The 7,713-nt window shown below is 40.6% G+C and overlaps 1 long non-coding RNA gene across 2 annotated transcripts; it reads left to right on the top strand.

The window, feature by feature from the left end:
• Positions 1-2,508: 2,508 nt before the first annotated feature.
• On the top strand, positions 2,509-4,320 carry LOC112548532. Of its 2 annotated transcripts, none has more exons than XR_003092234.1 (3): positions 2,509-2,575; positions 2,667-2,736; positions 4,260-4,320. It is a non-coding gene; the product is annotated as an uncharacterized LOC112548532 (long non-coding RNA). The 2 variants fall into 2 exon arrangements; XR_003092233.1 differs by lacking the exon at positions 4,260-4,320 and adding an exon at positions 3,360-3,512.
• The last annotated feature ends 3,393 nt before the right edge of the window (positions 4,321-7,713 follow it).

The following is a 7,713-nucleotide window of genomic DNA, read 5'->3' as shown; positions in this document are numbered from 1 at the left end:
CATGTTTGAGCTATGTTGTATATTTAGCTGCACATTTTGAGCATATCATAAGCAGCCAGTTTGAAAAGTAATCAGATCTTTAAAACCATGTTGGTTACTCCTGGAGTTTGTTACTTGTGCACTGTAGCTTAAAATTTAGCATAATTTTGTGAGAAGTTTTGTTTCCTGTGCTATTGCCTTCCTTTTGCATTGTCACAAACCTGAAGTTGTATATGTGATATCTTGAACAAAATCAAAACAGTTGTCAGATTAAAATATACAATGTATGAAATAGAAACACACAGAGGCAGTTTGGGTTGCAGTCTTTTATGATTAGCAAACGGGGTGATCAATTTATATTAATAGAACTTAAAACCATCAGGGATCATAGATCATTTAGTAGTCCCTTCTGTGACATAACCCTAAATTTCATCCGCACTCGGCTCATATTGTGTCTCCAGCTTGTGTTTTGCTAAAGCATATCTTCCAAATATACGTTTAGGCTGAATTTGAAAACATTGAAGTGCAGAATCCAGCACTTTGCTGTAGTCGTCAAGAAAGAATAATTAATTTGCTCTGGGTCAGGGAGGCCTGGAGCCCGAGTGTCCCTTTCCCTGGGCATGTGCCGTAATCAAACCAGTAGCTTATTGGGCTGAAAGGTGGGAAGAACTCTCCCCTTCTGCCACTTCCCCTCCAGGGTGAAATTGAATGCAAAACTGCATAGATGAGAGAGGCTGCAGTGATGTAGCTGAGTACCTACCATCTAGGCATGTAAAGTGAAATGTGGTTTAGCACAATGTCAGGTGCTTTGAGCTGGTAGAGTTACAGCAGGTGGCTCTATCAAACATTTTAGCAATCAGTATAATGCATGGTCACAAAGAGGAAGCCAGTGCTCCATAGCTTTTGTAGACACATTTCAGAGGCATCCTTTAAGAAAACTGTAGTTATTTATTAAGAAAGAACTGATTGGTGCTTAAAAGGGATAGGAGGGTCTTTGGTCCAGACAGCTTATGTGGTAGTTTATACATGACATAGAAACATATGTACTTCTTCAAGCAGCCCCTAAAATCTTTGCTCGTTGGATGTGGCAGACTGTCATGGAACAAGCAAGTTAGGGAGCCAGGCACGCTTCGGTGTTGGTCAGATGCTACCTCTTGAGGTTTGGAGGATATTCAGAGGAGGAAAATGACTGTTCCGTGGACAGTACCCTTGAAAGAATTTAAGCAAGCAAGGTGGCAGAGACAGGACAAAAAATGAGAATGGTAGGAGTCAAAAATGTGGCAAAGATAACATTCTTCTTACAAATCTTAACTTCTGGGGGCATTTTCAGCATACTTGTGTCTTTTTCCTTTATACCATTATTCACCAAACAAAACCCAGCCCAGTCTCCTTTCCTGGTTAGTATGCCGTATTTACTTGCGTACCACCCACATGTTTTTCCAAAATTGGGGGGCATATCTTACATGGAAAGCTGGGTTTCTTCCCCAGAATAGAAGCATGGAGGAGTAGATGCATCAATATACTGTGCTTCATATGGCTACTAGCTTTTTCTCCCTGCCAGCACGCAGGAAGTGTACAGTCCATAGGGAGAGGGATGCCATTTTAAACAGTGTCTTCATGAAAAAGCCAGCTTTAGGCCATGGCTCTGGAAATGTTTTTTTTTTCTACATTCTGCCTTTCAAAAACAAGGATATGGTAAAATTAGTGTAATTTTTGCTGCTTATGGCTTGCATATGCTTCTAAGTTTTGAATCTGTGAGACATGTAGTTCTTTCATTGCTGTTTCATTTATTTACTGTCCAAAGTTGTTTATTATGTTGAGTTAGCTTATGAAAAGCCGGCTACGGAGAGTATGAAATGAGAGTAGTTATGTTTGGCCCTAAATGTTTGTCTATATACTGTGCATTTTTTAAAACACCACTGTCATGGAGCATAATAGTGTCTCAGCTTCTCTCAAAAAACAGCACTGAAACTCATTCTTCATTCTCTTGAGTCCTTTTCAGTTGCATCTGGGGATGTACGCTAACTCTGTAGTTTAGAGACTGATCTGAAATCCTTGATACCAAACTTTAGTTGTTAGACTTGTGTTATGTTGTCCCAGTGGTGGGGGGTCAGACTAGATGACCTGTTCAGGTCCCTTCTGACCCCAAACTACTATGAAACTACTATGTTAGTCTCAGAAATTATATAAAAAATGGGCACAACCCTAACTCTGAACTGAGGGAGGTGAGGATTCTGTCAGCCAGATGGACATGGGTCCAGCTCTGCACTAACTTCAACAGAGGCACACAGCTGAAGCACTTCAACCTCTGCCACTGACTTCATGTTTTATTATTCCTACCTTTGGGATGTTCTAGTCCTTTTCTGCTTTACATGGGATTTATGGTATTTCTAAAAGTACATTGTAAATGTAAAGAAGCCTTAAGAGCCTTGAAATCTTTACATTCTGTCCATGCAGTTGATGCCTGAAATAGTTATTCCTTTTCTGCTTTTTAAATCAGTTTTCACATCACGTAGCAGAAGGTTACCTGGCCTGAGCTGCTCACTGCTAACAACTTAGCAGTCGCATGGAAAATCTGCATTCATCTTAACAACAGGTGGGCAATTTGGGGTAGAGGGAGGAGTGTGGTTGCACGTGCTTTTGACAGATCTGATTTGTTCAACAGATTCATTTTGTATGTTGGGCAGAAAATTCCCTCAAGAAAGCAGGGCCTGGGTGATTAGAAATGGTTTTCTTGACCTTCGACAGGCGATCAAGGTATTGATAACATTTCAAACAGCTTCTTAATCAAAGGGTTTCCTGTCTTCTCTTGTAATCTTTTCTGAAAGTCGCCTTTGTTACCTGCTTTGCCATTCATTTGACAAAAAATTCTTTCCAACTAAACTAATGGGGATGATTATATCATGAGTAGCTGTCTTTATAGCTTTGTGAGGCAGGTAGCAAACCAGCTGTTCTGCTCTGGTCCAAATTCTTGGAGTCTTGGCCACAGATGCAGCCAGCATTAATTGGCACTATTCTCCGAATCAAAGGTAAAATGAGTAGTCTGTTGGAAGGTCTTTCTGATGCATGCTTCTGAAATGAACAGTGCCATTTACTACCTTTGTTTTTTAACTTAAACCACTAGGTAGGAAATTTTTTTATAGAGTGCTTTCACTCAAAATGGAAAGTGGCTAAAGGTTCTCTGCTCAGTTATGCACAGAAATCACTGATGTTGATTTGTAAAAGAGTGAGGAAATGAAAATATCAAATTTATAGTATGTTAATTTGCATGGCATCTTTTTTATATACAGTGTCCTCAAATGTTTGATAGAGTTACACAACGAATACTAACTTAGGGAGAGAGGAATTCATATAACTCTCCATATACTCTTTGTATGCAGGAAAGGAATTGGCAGCATACTGCATGCCCTTGGATGTCATGAGAGGAGACTTGGGAAGCTGTTTGAGAAGGGAGTTGTAATGAAAATTTTAGCTAAATTCATTTTGTGGGTGAAGTTTGGAAGCCAAACCCTTCTTCAATAAGTGTATTTAACTCTTCCCCACCCAGTATTTGTTACATCTATGTGACCACTTGGGCTTTCATTGAAGTGAACAGATGGGACTACGATTTCAGCTCCTGACTTGACTCTGGGGAGACCCAGGCCACCACTGTAAACCTATTTCCATTGCATTGTGTTCTTCAGGTGCATTTCCTTCCTTCACATGCACTGCCCTCCACTTCCGTTGTGGGGATATTTAAAAAGCAAATAAAGTATTGAACTCTTTTTAATAAATCTCATTAACTCATTTGAAACTGCACAGAGAAAAATGGAAAGTCACTGCTATTTCCATTTCCAGGGTGTATTTTTCCTGTTGTGTTTTGGCCCGTGGAGAGGCTGTGCCCCATATAAAAGGGGGATAGAGGTGCATACATAGCCTGTTGAATGATGTCATAAGAGTGGTGAGTTTGGGTTTGCTGGTAAGTGATGCAGCAGGGGGCATATGGGAAAAAGAACTACTGAGAAGCAGGGAAGAAACTCCAATGAAGAGAGAGATTGTAGCTGAGCAATGCAAGGACAAGCATCTCTGTGAAGCCTCAGGTTTGACCTGTGTGGCAGTGGAGGGTTTTGTGATTAGAAATGTGATTGTGAAAAGTGAATAATTGCTAGTGAGAAAAGTGAATCTCACCAAATGAGAGAAGCTTGCAATTTAAAAAAAAAACCCAACACCTCAGCTCAGGAGGCTTCCCCTCAGCTTGCTTAGCTGAGTCCTGGCTTCAGTGATGTGTGTATTCCTTTCAGATGCATCACAGCAACAACATCGGGATGAGAACTCAGAAAAGAAATCAGTCTGCACCTTGGCATGCACAGCAGCTATTCCCTCTCTCCATTAAATCTTTCTTATTAGAGCTAAACTTTGGAGACATCACTGGGGATAGTCTGCAAGCTATTACTGCAGTGGACCACATCGATCATCTGACCCTCATAACTATGCATCTTGAAGCATTCTCAAGAACATTGTGGTAGCAGTTCTGCATCCTACTTGGCTTGCCACTGCATCCTTGCTGAGCATTTGGTTTGGGGAACAGCTGATAAACTCCATGTTCAAATGGCAGATTCCTGAAAAGACTTCACAGTACAGATGCAATTAATGCCTGGCCTTGTAAACTCTGGGACATTTCTGTTGTCGTGGTGCTAGAAACCATTCAAGTGAAGCTCAGATTGCCAAGACCTATAATCTAAAATATATATTTTTGTTTGGTATGATAATGGATCTAGGCCCACACTGTGCCTAGCCTAGACTCCTACGAGTTCCCACCCTGTCCTCTTCTAAAACACACCAGAGCTGCTGCTGATTTACTGGCCAGAATCATGCTCCCACCCATGCCTTGAAACAGTACTACTGAGCCCATGACTTATTACTAGATGGCTTCCTTAATGGCACTGGTGTACCTGTGATGTGATGTGAAAAAGCATTACCATAAGATTGCTCAGAAAACTTTCTGACTTGTAATAATGCCTATTACCATCTAAAATGCATCCTAAGTGTAATGTATAACAAGGCCCTCAGTATTGGGCTTAAACTTGCTGAAATCATCTTCACTCTGTAAAATCATTGGGCAGTATTAGGAGATTTGCCTGGCTGGAGAAATTGAAAAAGAAGATTCTGTGTGCCTAAAGTATATTAGGGCCGTACATCAGGGCCTCAACAATGATTTCAGAAATGGTTTTCCTTCTCACCTGTCTGATTCTTTGCAGCTTAGGAAGTTTTTCATTTGCTTTGTATTCTGGGAAGGGCTAGGCTGATGCAGAATGCAAGATTATGTACAAGTAAGAGACAGCAACTTAACATTTTGAATTAACATTTATATAGTAACATTCTAGTGATTCAGCATTTGCATTACAGTAACATCAGCAACCTCTGTTAGGATCATTGTCTGGTTGTGCCAGGTGCTGAAGGGCATGCAGCAGGACAGTCACTGCCTGAAAGAGTTTACAGTCTGCAGGACTGCAAGATGTAACAGGTGGTTGCAACACCCAGTGGAGGGGCTGAGGGAAAGGAAGATGAGGGTGGCTATAATAGAAACATGAGACTAAGTAGACTAGTCGCAGGCATTACTTCCAGATCCTAATTTTTTTTAATGATTTCTAAATGACACCCAGGGAATGAATCTCCAGTACCTTGCTCGTTTTGCTGGCAATTCAACTGTTGTGCAGTACAGTCCTGTAACGATTACGTTATTAGGAATTTAGGAGGCTAGTGGGCTTTTTTTGTTCGTGTTTTTTATTTTTTATTATTTTTACAGTTTTGTGTAGCAGAACTTTTTTTTTTTTTTTTAATGCAAAGGCTATTTACAGTGCCAGTAGGATTAGCTGTGAGCATAGTCCAACAAACATTTTGGATTTCCTTTACATTGCTGTGGCCAATCCTGCAGTGATTATGCATGTGAAACTCGCACTGACTCCAGGAGCAGTGCTGTAGGGTCAAACTGTATTATTAACTCAACATCTCTGTTTTGCAAAGGGAGCAAATGGAAAAGGCATAACTAGTATTGTTTGTTTATTTTAGTTTCCTTTAAGCACACACACATTTAGATCAGACTTGTGTATAAGCACACATCATCATCTTGGCTCTCCCTGGTGTTTCCTGAGACCTGTAAATAGTGCAGGTTCAGTTTGGGATCTGCCACCACAGCAAAAGTAAGAAAGCTTATTAGATGCCAAGCCTAATGCTGAGGTTTAATTATCCATTATTGGCATGTGCAAGTTTGGTTTGCATTTTAATTGCCGCACAAACAGTGTTAGTGGATTTGTTATAAACAGCATTAACATTGGAAAAATGGAATTGTAAAATATTACACAAAAAATGCGGCTTCAATTAGTGAGGAGTTTGTGTTCAGGGGCCTAATCGGTAAAGCTTCCCTAGTGCTGTGGGGCACTGGGGTTTGCATATTTGACAGCACTTATTTGGACTGCATATATTTTCCTGGTTTTGGCAGATTGGATGCTAATAATGTCAGTATCTCAACGAGATCCTCTCAGAAATAAAACATGTTTTATAAATATGCCAGATTCAGATTCCAGGCAGACTTAGTTGCTGGTGTTATTGGTGACTCATTTTGTTTTCACTGGGTCTACAAAGCTAATAAGCAGAACAGGAAAGGAGTGGGGCACAGGCACTGCTAAAATGCTGGTTGGCAACTCAGCTGGCCTCTTTCACTTGCTGGGGATCTTCCACAGAGATAAAATATCTGGCCCAGCTTTGCAAACTGATTATTCCTTGGATACCACTTGTGTGCAGGCTGCAGGTGGCTCATTATCTTATCTTTTCTTCATGTTGTTGTATGAAGAATGAACTTAATTAAAAAAAGTGTTTAGCTGTTGACTGTTCTCCCTATGTTTAGAGGCCTTTGGGGATGTTGCCCAGCCAGCTGCAAAAGCCCTGTGTTCTGATGGCCAAGGCGGCTGCATGGCCGTCTAGGGCCTAAAGGGGTAACAAGAAATCATTCATGGCTTCCTCTTCCTCCCCGCCAGGAACTGCACTCTGCTTCTCTAACATACCCAGGCTGTGCCAACTCAGGAGCGAGTGTCAGTGATGGGGAGGGACCCTTAATTTATTCCTACAAAGTGGCACCTGGCCACTTCTGACATTGAACTGAACCACTGGAAAGTTTTTTTTACTTTCTGCCTAGTTTTAAATAAACCAAAAAATAGCATGAAGAATTTACTTTTACTACTGGAAAATGGAAATGCCTTTTCTGTGTTGAAGGAAATTGTTTTGAAGTGTGATACTCATGATCTCTATAACCAAATGCTTGAAATATTCCTTTTGTGCAATATTGCTGCCAACTGTTCAGCTCTTTAAAGGAAATGCTCTCATTAAATGCTCTCATTACTGAATCAAATCCTTTAAATGTATTTCTTAAAACTAATGAAAATAAGAAGGAAAAAACCCACTTATTTTCCCAGCAGGGAACTCTGAATGAAACTCTTAGACACTCGTTTGGCATAAATTCCTGGCTTAGGTTGGACACTTTGAATTATGTGTTAGAGCTTCATGGACTGGCATGCATTTGCACTCATGTTATTTTATAATGCTGAGCAACTTTTGCTGAGACAGAATAACACTGCTACCTATGGCTTCTGTAGTCAAATTTAGATATCCAACTCAGATGCCCCCTTATGCCCAGATTCAATTTGTTCATGGTCTCAGTCAGCAGTAGCTCATGCTGTACCTCCTCACTGGGATTGCATT

Source organism: Alligator sinensis, unplaced genomic scaffold, assembly GCF_000455745.1.
Source record: "Alligator sinensis unplaced genomic scaffold, ASM45574v1 scaffold611_2, whole genome shotgun sequence".
NCBI classification, from domain to species: Eukaryota; Metazoa; Chordata; order Crocodylia; family Alligatoridae; genus Alligator; species Alligator sinensis.
This window is presented reverse-complemented; position numbering and strand designations above follow the sequence as displayed.